Below are 9,579 nucleotides of genomic sequence, written 5' to 3' on the forward strand. Positions count from 1 at the left end.
CACACACACACACACACACACAGATCAGTTGAAAGGGACAGAAGAAATGGCAAAAGTGAGAATATCTCACACACACACAACAGAGGGGGAAGAGATAGAGAAATTGGCAAATGTGAGATCATGCTAAGCAGCTTGAACTGAAAGTGACTGGAAATGTTTACGTTTGATCAGCCACCCATCCATTCTCTGCTGTGTTTCTTTTCCAGTGTCACAGGGCAGCTCGAGCCTATCCCAGCTATCTTAGGGCGAGAAGCAGGGTGCACCCTCGACAGGTCACCAGTCTGTTACAGGGCTAACACATAGACGCAGAAAACCATTCGCACCTATCGCCAATTTACACTCTTCGATTACCTATTGCCACTAACTGCAGGTCGTTGGACTGTGGCAGGAAGCCGGAGTACAAGGAAAGAACCCACGCAAAAGCAGGAAGAACATGCAAACTCCACACAGAGCGACGGTAGAGCTGAACTCAAGACCTTCTTCCTGTGGGGTAACGGTGCTAACCACTGTGCCGCCCGCGTGTGAGCAACCGTCTCCCAGAAATGTAAAAAAGTTCAGTTACTTTCATTTCAAGCTGCTTACACTACATTGACTTATGTTTTTACAGAATCTCAGAAGAGGAGAGCCACTGAGGGAACGCCTTCCGCCCTCCAACGCCTCCACCGTGACCTCCACTTCTGAGAGGAATTGCCCACAGATCAAGCATGGAGTGTGCCTGAATGGACATACAGAACTCCAAGGTTCGGCCCAGTGTTGAGGGTTTTCCCAAAGGAGAGGGCCCGGCGGGCGGTGCCTCACAGCCCTCTGCCTCTGGGAGTGGCCCCTTTCTACTAAGGAGGCAAGAGGTGGCCAGGAGTCTGTCAGCAAGTTCTGCATGTCCTGGTGACCCTCCACCTGTTTCACAGGTGGGTGCAGCCTGATCTATCTAGTGAAAGTCTAGACAGACCAGACCAGCTCAACCACACAGACACTTCCTACCTGATTTGAGGACAAAAGCAGAGTATGCAATATGTGGGACACACACACACACACACACACACACACACACACACACACACACACACACACACACACACACACACACACACACACACACACACACACACACACACACACACACACACACACACACCAGTTGAAAGGGACAGAAGAAATGGCAAAAGTGAGAATATCTCACACACACACAACAGAGGGGGAAGAGATAGAGAAATTGGCAAATGTGAGATCATGCTAAGCAGCTTGAACTGAAAGTGACTGGAAATGTTTACGTTTGATCAGCCACCCATCCATTCTCTGCTGTGTTTCTTTTCCAGTGTCACAGGGCAGCTCGAGCCTATCCCAGCTATCTTAGGGCGAGAAGCAGGGTACACCCTCGACAGGTCACCAGTCTGTTACAGGGCTAACACAGATACAGACAACCCTAGACACTTAAGAGCATTTCAGAGTTTCTCCACAAACTAGGATTTTGGAAAGAGGCCGGAGCACGTGGAGTGAACCCCCACAAACACTTTGAGAACATGAGAAGTCCATACAGAAAGACCTCAGCCTGATAGTGGAGTTGAACTCAGGACCTTCTTGCTGTGCGGGCAACTATATTAACCACTGTGCCACCGTGTTGCCCTTGTTTGTTCACCCGTCAATGAATTCATTTACTTCATTACTAAGCTTCTTACCTTTACACATGCACCCACACACAGGGGAAAGAGCTAGAGGAAATGGCAAATGTTAGATGATAATCTCTCTCTCACTCACACACACAAGACAAGGGGAGAGAGAAAGAAGAAATGACAAATGTGAGATCATCGCACGCACACACACACACTCACAAACACACAAGCACACAAACAGACACACACAGGGGATAGAGATAGAGGAAACGGCAAATGTGAGATCAAGCTAAGCAGGTTGAATCAAAAGTGACTGGACATATTTACGTTTGATCAACGGTCTCCAAAATGTGAGTGAAGTTGGCCCCCCCACCTTCTTCAAATGCAACAAAAGTGGTATCAAACGTTTGTGCTACGTTTGTGCTGCAAAAATTTTCGTTTGTGCTGCTATCATTTTAAAGATATTAATAAAAATTTCTAGAGGTCATCAGAGGTCAACCAGCCCCCTCATATTAATGGAATCAAACAAAATTGGTGTCAATCAGTTGTGCTATGTTTGTGCTGGTTTGTGCTCCTAAAATTGTTGTTTGTGCCGCTATCATTTTAAAAATATTAATAAAACAACGTCTTGATGCGTGCTTAATCATCCGGGTAAGTAAATTCCAAAAGGTTGATTCTGTTCATCCGGACACTTTCAGTGGGAGAAACGTTTCGTCACTCATCCAAGTGACTTCTTCAGTCTCAGCTGACTGCAGTTTTCCCCAATCTTATAAACAGTACATTTGACCTTTACATTTTCATTAATGTCTTTGAAAACAGAAGCAGCACAAACGACAACTTTAGCAGCACAAACCAGCACAAACATAGCACAACTGATTGACACCAATTTTGTTTGATTCCATTAATATGAGGGGGCTGGTTGACCTCTGATGACCTCTAGAAATTTTTATTAATATCTTTAAAATGATAGCAGCACAAACGAAAATTTTTGCAGCACAAACGCAGCACAAACGTTTGATACCACTTTTGTTGGATTTGAAGAGTGAGTGAAGTTGGCCCCCCCGCTCACGTCTCCAAGACATTTAAATGGATGTGCTGCAGGGATTGTCATAACATAACCTGATTAACATGTTATCTGCTGACTGTTAGGGGTCGACAAGCAAAACGAGCTCCTGGTACAAAATGCCTTACTGTTTCCCATTAACACAAATGATGCAAAGGTTGCTCTCCACAAATGTGGGCATAGTGTGCTATGAGTGCGACATAAAACTGTAGAGATAGAGCTTATGTGAGATGTTTGTGTGATGCTATAACAGAGCCGCAACAAATTTTTTGAAGTGATCAGCAATAGCTGTGAAGCTATTCATTACTGAGTTCATGTTTGGAACTTTGATTTCTGTTTATTTTTCTGTTTGTTTTCAATAAATTGGATGCTCAAAAAATGCTTTTGTCCAATTTCTGCTTGTTGCATGTTGAAGCTCTACTTGGAACCTTGTTAAGATCCAACCATGCAAAATATGACTTTTTTATTTTTTTGTTGCAATTTTTCAAGAGGTCTTAAACTTTTGATCGGGACTGTATCTCTATTCAGACCAGCTTGATTGTGACATCACAGAACAGAACCTCCCTGCAGTCTGTTGTTTTTATTGTGTGTGTGTTTTTTTTTAAATCTGCCATTGCTTTAGATATTTCAACCTTTTTGAAAATTATTTTCTTTTGCAGTTAGGATCCTTATTTGCTTTAAATCCATCACAGTACAGCAAACTAACCTTTTTAAACACAACCGAGTATTTTCCTGCAGCCTTTAAGTAACACAGTCTACCTAAGTTTGATTTGTAGCACGTTTCACACTATGTAAAAAACATAATGTTACCTGTACAGACCCAGTATGTGATTTAAAAACACGAGGACTTACACGTGATCTTTAAATGAGGAGTCCTTACCTTTAAATGTAACGTCTCTTCTTCCTCTCCTGTCTTGTCTTTCTAAACCTTCTTCTTGTCTCAGCTTGATTTCTTGTTTCTTCGTGTCAAACACCGCAGCCGGCGATTTGGCTACCAACGCACTGTGCTACACACTACACACAGTTTGTGTGTGCTGACATTTGTTGAGCTGATAGAAACGCTGCATTTGAAATTATCTGCCAATTAAAAAAAAAAAAAGTCACTCCCTTTATGCGTCTTCCTCTTCGGATAGGTAGATCCCAACGTACCGAAGCCGCAACTTAGGGACACATGCCGTTTTTCCGGTCTTGTGGCAAAAAGAAAAAGAAAAAAAGAAGAAAAAACCCCAAGTGTCCCACTCTTAACTCCTGACCTTTTCAAATGTCCACAAAGTCCGCATTGACTCTACAACTTCCTTTATCTTCGTTCCCATGGTAACGAAGGGATACACATATTTATAAAGGAGAATGCGCTTCTATCTGATTCTATCTGAAAAACCGTTGAGAAGTGCTGTGGTTTTTAGCCCCACTTATTTGCGCTCTTCCTCTCCTTCATCGGGTGCAGCTTCACCTAGGGATGGATGGACACACACACACACACCCACTGCTCCACCCCTCCCCTGATGCTGCTCAGCCACAAACCACACCCCGCCACAGGCACGTGCAGAGGGGGGGCTAGAGGGGCTTGAGCACCCGCCCCTTTCCTGATGGGTGCCCAAAGTGCCCTTTTGTTGAGGCAACTTTTTAAAAAAAAATTATTATTTTTTTTATGTGTGTGTGTGTGCGTGCGGAGTCTTGTCTGTGCCCATCAACAATAATATTTAACTATTAATCACAGTTTTGCTAAATAAAAGGATCTGGCTTGCATCAGTCACATGATCACATTTAACCAATGATCGCCCTTGACGGCAGAACGCGCTGGTTACGAGCCGGGAACGAGCTCACAAAGAGCACGCGCATTTGTTGCGGTCCGGAGCTGTAGGAGAAACACAAGTTAACTCAGAGACACAGACTGATGCGACAAACCCAGTAAGTAGGTGCACAGCGTGCACTGTAGTGTATAGCACCCAGGAGTATTAGCTTATTACGTACACGTTGGTAAGTTGTCTTGTGGCAACTGACGAACTGAAACAAACGAGCGTGCTGTGTGTGCAACAGCGCGACAAACATTACCTGTCCTTTTATTAACTGCACAAGCAGTGCTGGTCACAGCTGCTGGCTACCTGTGTAAGGCTGTCATGGATCTGTAGCTCTGTCACCGTTTTAGGGAACATATTTCGTTTTAAAGTAAGTTTCCGGGCTTTTCCTGCCTTTCTGGAGGGATTATATTTCACTAAAAAACGATCTAATATGCATGTCCACATAATAATTATTATAATTATAATATATTAAAAACACACGCTGTATTTTAAAGAACATACATTAAGAAGCAGATTATATTAGATTTATATTTTAAATAAGACAAAAGTTGGATTTTACAGCAGTAAAATGATTGTATCTCTACAGTTTAAACATGTAATAAGCTTTGCCCCTGCACAGAGTGGATAGTGAAACAAATGGAATCATCATAAATACATTATTTCATATTTATTACTTCCCCCTCCTCATTGCGTTATTATTGTAGCTCTAGTAATAAATAATAATGTAAGGATTATGGATCAGCACCGTGATGCCCATAGTATATACAGTATTCTGAAGAAGGTCTAAAATGTCACTGTGTGTGCGTGCATGTGTGTGTTTTATTTAGATGGATTTTTTTTAAAAATATTACTCATGATATAACATTGTCCAGACATGCCTGGTAAGGACATGAGGAGGAAACAGCAGGAGCTGTGTGAGGCTACTAAAGGCAGTGCTATAACATTTTTCTGTCATCATTTTATTATAGATTAAGTGCAAGAGTTGTTAGGTGTGGATAATTAGATTATAGTTTATTGCAATAGCAAGTTGTGCCTTCAAAGGAGCTTGCAAAGACTACGATGACCGGGATGACTGAGAACCTTCACAGACAAGTTGTGCCTTGTTCTCACATAGCAAGTGGAGAGTGATATATGAAATGATGGGATGGAAGGAAGAAGAGAAGCAAAGAGTGATTCACAGGCAGAGCCTAATTTATTTCTCACAGTTTTTTGTTGCCTTATGGTTCCAAGCGCTGTCACCAATCTTTGCATTTTGTTATTATCTCATGACACTTGTTTAATCAGCTACCATCTCTCCTATGGACTTTTTAATGTCTACAGTCTCAGATCAACACAGCCCTTCTCTTCCCATATTAGATTCTTGATGAATGTGTGTTGTTGTTATTCAACCTGGTTCAATGTGCCCCTTTTTAACTTTGAGCACCCGTCCCTTTAAACCTCTCTGCACGGCCCTGCCCCGCCACAGTGCTTTTCAGATTTTTAAAATGTAGTTAATGAATTATTCAGTGTGTTTCAAACTAAACTGTTTATAAAACCAACAAAACCCCTAAAAATTAATCTTAACTACGTGTTTTGTCAGTTACTCAAAACATTTTTCTAAATGAGATAATATGTGGTTTGTGGCTCAGCTGCAGGGAGGGCTTTGGCTGGTGGGTTCAGGGTGTGGTGTCAGGGGATGCTGACCCACACGGCTGTTCTGCATCATCTGATCATGTTGGGACTGTGTGCTGCACGGGAAGAAGGTGGCTGGAAAACTGCACAAGCAGAAGAAACCAACGACAAACTGTAAATAAAAGCATCTACGTGCTTGTAACATGCATGCTTTACACCCTAACTGTTTATTAAGCATAACAAGGTTTTAATAAAATAGACATTGATTTCCTTAAACAATTTAGAAGAAAAAATAGCAGTCATCATAAAGCTAACAAAAAAAAACACGGAAAAAATGCCTGAATAGCACAAGTGATTAATGCCATCAAGCTAATGCTAAAGAAGCAGCAGACAATGACAGGTCAACATAAAATAACTAAATCTTAAGGAATGAGTAATAACATAATGTATGATTAACTATATTTCACATTTATGAATGAATTACATTTTTCAGGTTTATTATCATTATGATTCAGACATAATGCAGCTGTAAAGATCACATTTAGTAGCAAATTTCTCATCAATAGAACCCAACACTAATTATATTTGATTTGGAGAGAATTAGAGAGATAGAGAATTATAAAAAGGGAATTAAAAAACACAGCATGGTACATTATTACAAATAAGGCACTCCCACATCAAAAGTAAAACTTGGAAGCTTTGTGTCTCTGTCATTATTTCTTCTGCCATACAGCTACACCGCTGGAGCATGGTACACAGAAGTCGCTTTAAAAAAATACATTTAGTATAGCTCTTCAGGCATAGAAAACATAACTTTACCTTACATCGAGGACAAACAACAAATTTACAATTCCACTTGCTGTACTCAACCAGGAGGTGAGACAGGGACGGATAGAAGGACATCCGTGGACTTCCTCCAATGAACCAAAGGTTATCTGGGCAGGTTTGTAGTGTTTTTAGTGATTTTCACAGCAGTCTTTCCAAGGCCGTGGACTCTCCCATTCCCTCAAACACTGCAAGCAGAATTCAAACGGCTGTCCATTTACTGCTGTGCACACTTTACAGAGGACATTCAAATCTGATCCATTCTCTCTTATCACAATGGATCTGCATTCGGGACACTACAGGGAGACCTCCCTTATGGGGATGCTGCTGACATATTATAAATTGTTATATCTATATTTAGCCTAATGGTAAGGAGAAATATTACTTTTTTCCACCGTCGAGATCCTTTGAGATCAAAGTGGATCAACAGCTTCACCAAATGAAGCACTATAAAAACTGCACAGGAAAAATATCCCTAACTTCACCTGTGATCACACGGTAGTTTTCTGTTGCAAAGGGAACAAAGAGAAAGACTTCACTGAGTGAAAAAGGATGAAGATACAAGCTGGTGATGATCCAGTGCACCTGGTCTCAGGACGTGAAGAAAAAGCCTGATCACCTTCTCCACAAAAACAAGGTGAGCTTAATGTTATGATTGATTTTAGCTTTTCAAGTTATGTATGTTACTTTCATAATAGTCACAGATTATATTGCAAACGCAGTGATTGCTGTTATGTGTATGATGACCAAAACTCTCTAAAAAACTGTTATTTCTTGCTGGCTTTCAATGGAAGATTATACCCATCCATTCAATTGAATTTGTTTTGAAGTCTTTTTCTGCTTTGATTGAGCTTGAAAGTCAAAAACACCACCAACAAAAAACTTTTAAAACTGCTTTTTGTTTCCTTTTTTCCTTTGAAGAAATCCTGAGCAGGAGGAACCAAACAGCTAAGAGCATCTTGACCACAGTGGGGGAAAAGGTGTGCACTGAGGATGATTTTGAAATATTAACTTTGTTGTCACTGCTAAGGAGTTTTGGACACAGAAGGAGTGTGTTTAAAATGTGTGCATCTTCAGTGGTGTTCAGGGAACCTGACATAATAGTTTTTGACATGTTTAAATATTTTGTGAGGTTCATCTCTGTCCTCTGTTGTGTGTGTAGGATATCTTATGGCTGAAGTCCGGCTGACTGTCGCTGGGAAGCTATTGGTGAACGACTCTGCATCTCTATCTGAATATGGGCTCAAGCCCTCGTGCGTGGTGCAGATGGTGGTGAAGGTCCACAGAGGCTGACAGAGACCAGCAATATGATACATCCAAAGGACAAAATGCATCATCTTTGCTAACTGGCACTGAACTGTGTCGTCTTTGATCTTTGGTTTTCTTCTACACTTAAACATACAGCTCAATGAAGCATTAAATGTAAGCGACTGTATAACTTACTTGTTATAATAGTCTTACAGAGTAGGCCTTGAGATGGAGAGGATAGATGCAGCTTCAGTAAAAGACATTTTCAGGGAAAGAACATTTTCCAATTCCTCTTTGGAAATTTGAATATTGTGAAAAATGACTTGAAAAAACATGTTTTTAATAAGGCTTTGAGCTAAATGTGGAAAAATGTTGCTACTAATTCCAGCATCATTCAGTTTACAAACGACGTCCCATTGAATAACTGGAATCCCCCCTCCCCCATTTTCACATAATGTGAAGCCATCCAGTGGGATGGTTCACATTTTTGAAACTCCTGATATTGCATGAAATCCCTTTATGCACACTTTGACTACAAGGGGTAGCCGACAAGCATTAAAAAAGGATAATGTTTTTAAAAATGGGAAGAGCAACCAAATTATAACATAACATTAAAGTGAGCATGTGCTACACACCTCCTGCATGAATCAATAAATTCAGATATATTTAATCAGTGATGCAAAATCTTACAAAACATGCTTTGGTTTTGTCGAGTGGACTCTTGCTGCCTTTAGCAGAGAGTGCTAATTCTGGGACTGGTGGATGCTTACAGCACACAGTATATGAAGAAAACTATAAAGATGTTTACATACAGCCTATAAACATGGAGTGATGGTAATACAACCACAAATTTGTTTCACAGCTGAAATTAATCAGATAAAAAAAAAAACCATTATTTTTTAATGCTGTGCCACTGGTATTCTATTTGTACTTGTCTAGATTTATACTCCTCTACACCTCTTTAGATGCTGTATTGCTTTAAAACATTGATGTGAAGATACCAGTGCCCATTCTGCTGGTTAAAAAAATAAGAAGGTAATCTTTAAATACACCAAATGTTCAGGTACATCCTGAAGGGTGCAATATTCCACACAGGCAGGAGGGGTCACTGTTTGAAAACAGTTGCAGGTCAGCTAAAGTACATACAATGGCATAACACTGCAAACCAGGGATACTGGTTAAATGACCATAGGGAGATTTTAAATGGAAAAAACTAACAAAAGATCAAAATACGTATGTACATATTACTCACAAATCATATCAAGTTTGAACTCTTTTTTTTTTTAGGGAACAGAAGTCAAATTAACCATGGGTTCAATCTGGTTACAAAAAGCTTTCTTCACATTAATAAATACATTACTCATACGTCACCTGCATGTGGGTAAATCCTAGAGTCATACAGGAAGCAGCGGAGCCAGCTTCCTAG

At 40.6% G+C, this 9,579-nt stretch overlaps 1 long non-coding RNA gene across 5 annotated transcripts; it reads left to right on the top strand.

Moving 5' to 3' along the window:
* The first annotated feature begins 930 nt into the window (after window positions 1-930).
* LOC308403808 lies at window positions 931-9,012 on the top strand. 5 transcript variants are annotated; one of them, XR_013972972.1, is made up of 6 exons: window positions 932-4,578; window positions 6,098-6,254; window positions 6,954-7,023; window positions 7,423-7,542; window positions 7,827-7,885; window positions 8,068-9,012. It is a non-coding gene; the product is annotated as an uncharacterized lncRNA (long non-coding RNA). The 5 variants fall into 5 exon arrangements; XR_013972971.1 differs by having other exon boundaries at window positions 931-4,578; window positions 6,954-7,542; XR_013972974.1 differs by lacking the exon at window positions 6,098-6,254 and having other exon boundaries at window positions 933-4,578.
* Window positions 9,013-9,579: the final 567 nt, after the last annotated feature.

This window comes from Rhamphochromis sp. 'chilingali' (assembly GCF_963969265.1).
Source record: "Rhamphochromis sp. 'chilingali' genome assembly, chromosome: 10".
Classification (NCBI taxonomy): domain Eukaryota; kingdom Metazoa; phylum Chordata; class Actinopteri; order Cichliformes; family Cichlidae; genus Rhamphochromis; species Rhamphochromis sp. 'chilingali'.